This window comes from Diorhabda sublineata, chromosome X (genome assembly GCF_026230105.1).
Source record: "Diorhabda sublineata isolate icDioSubl1.1 chromosome X, icDioSubl1.1, whole genome shotgun sequence".
Taxonomy (NCBI): Eukaryota; Metazoa; Arthropoda; class Insecta; order Coleoptera; family Chrysomelidae; genus Diorhabda; species Diorhabda sublineata.
The window spans coordinates 31,057,360-31,062,888 of NC_079485.1; the positions used below are offsets into that span (position 1 = coordinate 31,057,360).

The 5,529-nt window shown below is 32.3% G+C and overlaps 2 non-coding genes across 2 annotated transcripts; both read right to left on the bottom strand.

The window, feature by feature from the left end:
• Positions 1–2,357: 2,357 nt before the first annotated feature.
• Positions 2,358–2,430, bottom strand: Trnar-ccu (transfer RNA arginine (anticodon CCU)). Its single transcript has one exon. It is a non-coding gene; the product is annotated as a tRNA-Arg (tRNA).
• A 566-nt stretch (positions 2,431–2,996) lies between these two features.
• On the bottom strand, positions 2,997–3,069 carry Trnar-ccu (transfer RNA arginine (anticodon CCU)). The gene has a single exon. It is a non-coding gene; the product is annotated as a tRNA-Arg (tRNA).
• Between the last annotated feature and the right edge of the window lie 2,460 nt (positions 3,070–5,529).

Below are 5,529 nucleotides of genomic sequence, written 5' to 3' on the forward strand. Positions count from 1 at the left end.
CAAGGGTCTACGGGTGCCTCGACGGGGGTCTACGTTGGTCGTAACAAAAAATAGGGGTCCACAATCGTAAACAGGGATTCACGAAAATTTATTAGGTTTCGATAGTGAAGAACTGTTTTGACTTTTCCTATCAGTATAGGTAGATAATATTTTTAAAACCTCGGCGACTATTACTTGTAAAAATTTGCATATTCCATATTCAGTACAACGTGTCGAGACTTGTTGCCGTCGTAATTACCTTAATTTCCAATTACAAGGGGCCAGCTTCAATTTAATAAAATCAAAGAGTGTAATTTCTTGTCTTGTCGCAGGTAGAATGCTGTGATGAAGATATTCAGATGAACGTTCAATATTTGATTGCCATGCATGATGATTTCAAAATCAGATATTCTGTCGATGGAAATACCACCGTTGATCATGAATCCATTTGATGAAACGGAAGTGGAAAATCTGATATTGCAAGAAGAGCTAGTCGAGCTTTGCACTAATGAGGAGCTGAAAGTGGGATTTAAAAGGACGCACTAAAAGTTTTGGATGTAGGTAGAAATACCCAAAAAATATTCTGGACTGTGCAGGAAGATTTGCGGTTATTTCTCACAAAACTCAAACCAAATAATTGATAAGTTGCTGTCAATACCAACAACCCAAGAAAACGTATTTTTTGTACCACTCCGAAGTTTTCTATATAAAATTTGTTGATCCACTCACAGCACAATCAATTAAACTTTAATCGAAAATTTGTTTAGTTGATTTTATTATCAAATAATTAACCCATCAATTCTAACTTTTTTTATGAAACTGTTAATTCGTCGTTGAAACTCAGCCACAACAGAAGTTTCCATTGATAGATTTGAACTTAACTTTTCTTCGACTCTTAGAAATTGGTAGTAATGCAGCTACTACCGGATACATCAAAATTTTTGTTGTATATGGAACAAAAAAGTTTTGGAGCCAATGGTTCAGAACAGTGTGAATATCTGTGTTTACATCTCTTTCTAACCTTTCTGTATATGCAACCACCTTTTCATATAAATGATAGTTATTGCTATTTTTTTTTCGTTCATATTAAAGTTTATACGTCATATTAACAATTTTTTTAAAGGTTGGTGTGGATAATTTTGTTTGCTTGTTTTTTCTTATTTGTGTTTTCTCAATGTGTGAATGGAAATCACAGGTTTGGTTATTTGGCGAAGGACGTCAATTTTTTTCATAAGAAACTATAAAATTAATTTTGCATGACATAAACAATATTTAATATATATCTATATACTATGTTTTCAATGTCAATGAAACATGTTTATATATAGGATTAAGATCCATTATACATCCCATTTTAGGTATTGAAATTAACCAAAAGTTTCCATTAGAAATAATATAATTTTTTTTATATACGCCTAATATTTTTTACCCTTACCTTTGCCCAAAAATACACTACTAGGATTAAAGCGTTTCTCAATAACCAATACCTAAACCAAAATACCAAAAACACCCTACTGTACTAGATTGTCCCTTTTTCACAGCCCTAGAGGAAACTGCTAAATATTAATGACCATCCACGTACTTTCAAATAACTAGATTGCTTCCTTGACGATTCCTCCATCGCCATAAAGTGAAATCTAAATTTAGAAACCGCTCGACGGTGTTTTGTGTTGTTTTCCTCTAACCTGGTGAACTTGTTCTTCAGCCAATTGAAAATTCGTAACTATACCATGCAGAGGAAAATATTCCTATATCGGGGCCATAGAACGGTCTATTATGAAGCGTAGAGAACAGCTGGGACCGCGTAACCTCGCTATTTATCGTACTTATACCCATTAGAGAGAAGGAGGTTGCGAAACGCAAATAAGTGTAATCAATGGGAACGTCAACGCTGTAGATAAACACATTTTGCAAGACCGACGCAGTGATGTACGCGGTTTACTTAAAGAATTGGGCATCAGCATAGGTTACCGTAATAATTTAGCCATATGGTTGCCATAACTTTTGAGCAGAACTTTACACGCTGGAAAGTTTGCACGCTTCTTCGCAAATTGGGCAACGGAAAGGAAACGCCCTTCTTAAAGTACCGATTTGTCCCATGCGACTATTATTTTTTTGGCCTATTTAAGCAGATTGCGATTCGGAGGTAGCATGTTACGTGACAAGCAGAGATATTTTCACGAAAAAGTTTCCAGAGAGCTGGCAAAAACGTATAGACTCGCGATGATCTAGAAAAATTAAAAAAATACAGCTATGTATCATAATAAAACATTTCTATTAGCAAAATCACAGTTTATATTTAAACCATACTCCTATTTTATAATCCTACTTGAAGTTTTGTTAACGAAAAAACAAAAAAACTGGTAAAAAGCTATGTGTACCCCTGGTGGGACTCGAACCCACAATCCCCGGCTTAGGAGGCCGATGCCTTATCCATTAGGCCACAGGGGCTTATTACGTAATAAATATTATCTAATTTATAATCTGATGAATTATTTTAAGGCGACTTATATAAATTTAAGTCTTGAATTTTTGAAAAATAATCTAAAATGCTTTTAAATAAATTTTAAGAAGTTTACCAAAAGCAATTCACGATATGCTATGTATACAAGGTGTTTCTATGTTCGACCGACAACCTTCTACCACAGAGAGATCTCAATAAATGATTCATTGATTTGGAAATACGAACCCTTACGGGGCCTAGTTGCTGACATATAGGGTGTTCAAAATCAAAAATTTTCCATAAATTAAAGACGCCTTTAATTTTTTTTTTCAAATTTGTATGCATGTGTTTTAACTAGGCCCCGTAAGGGTTCGTATTCCTATATCAAAATGAATCATTTATTGTGATCTCCTCTTTGTGGTAGAGCGTTGTCGCTCGAATATAGAAACACCCTGTAGAAAAGTTAAAAAAAAATTTTTAGCACATCACGTATATATTTTGGAAATTTTCTAAAAGTAATTATACAGCTATAATGAAACCCATTGTAACACAAATAAAATTTAAAAAAAATGCGTACCCCTGGTGGGACTCGAACCCACAGTCCCCGGCTTAGGAGGCCGATGCCTTATCCATTAGGCCACAGGGGCTCCATAAATAAGTAATTAATATTAGTACATATTTTTAAACTTTTCAAATATAAAAATTAGTTTTACATCAAATAAAGCTTCTTATCAATTACTAAAAATGATAATATTTATTAAAGCTGGTTTACTTCCGAAAATATACAAATCTAGTTTAAATGCCGTTCAACTGAATTTTTTCCTGATGAACAGATGAACAAACTTCATGGATGTTTCACACAATAAAAATTATTGTTACAGGTTAAATGAAATGATGAACATTAAAAAATAATAAAAAAACCCAGTTAATACAGGTACCTACTAAAAATTAGGTCAATCATTGACTAGTCGGGCAATGGTCTCAAAGAATTGAATTTAACGGATATCATCTGGTAACGAGTTCGATGACCAGAAGTCTTACATTAAACATAACCAGACACAAAGATATATATTTTTTGCATGTTTGCAAATAATTACTTGTGGTAGAATCGAAAAACTTACTATAACAATTTTTTAATCAAATGTGTAACACGATCTTCAAGTCAATGACTTTTTCATAAAAAGAAATATAACTGTTGCCGGAAATGATTATATCCCGACTAGCTAAAAAATAATTTAGTTGTTTCCATGATAACTTGAAAAATAGCTTTTATTTTTGTATCTTTACTATCTACAAGAGTTTTTATTTTATGTTTTATCTAAGAAATAGCCGTTAGCGTGAAATCGAAAGGGGCTTCTATCCTGTCTTTTATGCCTATGAAATCTATTTCCTGTATTTTGAAAATAATTTCTAGACTCAATATGTTTCCTAAGCTAGTGAATTAACATTTAACGGAAGTGTTTGGTTGAACGGAAATAAAGAACTTATCTTAAGTAATAGTCATATTTTTATGAGATTATTTTGATAGTTTTTACAGCTTTATCTTAAATTTAATTGTGAAATTATCGTTTATACGAGGTGTACTCAATTTTTTTTTGAACGCAGAAATTTAAGTGCAGCTGAAGCAAAAGGATACACTTTATGAATGACTACAAAAACATTAGACTGTCCCCAAGTTCCAAATCCCCCCATCCGCAGCTCTGGTTAAAAAGCAACAGCGAGACAGCAATAGCCTTCGCAAAACACTTACAAAATGTTTCCCCACCCAACTCTGCTTTAACAGATGAGTATGGAATCAAAATCGATCGATATATAACTTTTCCTTACCAGTGGAACTTCCACTCCTAAAAATAACAACAAAACAAGTACAAGACGCCATAAATCGCCTAATAATAAAACAATCAAACTTCTTCAACAACTACTGTAGAAATCCATTAAAATGATAATATTAATTTATAATGCAATATTTAGAATTGGTTATTTTCCAATTCAGTGGAAATCAGCTGAAATAATCTTCACACCTAAACCTGGAAAACCTTCTGAAGAAGTTACTTCCTATAGACCAATCAGATAATTTCCAATACTGGATAAACTGTTAGATAGGCTATTAAAAATCAGGATAATACTTATTCGTAATCAAAACAAGCATCAATTTGGATTATCAGAGAAACATCCTACCATTGAGCTAGTGCAAAGAATAACAAATCATGAAAGATAAAAAGTACTGCTCCGGGATATTCCTCGATGTAGGTGAGGCCTTCAATAAAGTTAAGCACTTGGGTCTACTTTACAAAATGAGGAAATTCTTTCCCCTAAATTATTTCCTTATTCTCAAATCCTACCTTGAAGATCAGTATTTCATGATTAAGTACCAAAACAAATACATCTTATCAACGCATGTGTTTTCCAAGGTGGCGTTTTGGGTCCAACCATTTGAGATACGCCTATTCACTAACAGTGAACGTTTCCTCTATAGCGGAACCCATAAATAAGAAATATGGCCTCAAATCTATATCTTTGATTTTTTTTTCCTCTTTTAAAGTTATTTAACTAATTTTACTATTTTTTAGTAAATTGTAAACAATGTCTTGCAATAAAAATAAAACTTTACTTGAAATTTAATGTTTTTCTATCTCCTTGCAACTTGATTTTTTTTTAAATTTCTTCACATTTTTTTTAAAATATTTTGATTAAACATTTTTTTTTAGTTTTCCGAAAGTTTACTTTCTTGGTCTTACGACCGTTTAAAAAAACCGATTCAAATTTGGTATCTAAATAGAAAAAAATCGTTAAAAAATTCTTCCGATCCTGATTTCAATCTTCGTTTCCATTTTGATAATATAATTAAGCTTATTTGTTGACTTTACAGACAGAAATTCAATAAATTAGAGTCCGATATTATCTAGTGTAATGGTTGTTATAGTTTTTCTTATTATTATTTTACTGATACTTATCGATATCTCTTGCAACATTCTTAACCGTAGACATTTTTTAACCAACAAAATAATTTCTGCTTGGGTTTCATGTGACGTGAATCACGCGATAGTTTGTTCTGTATATGATACCTTGTAATTGAAATCGGATACATTGATTGCTGACATTTGAAA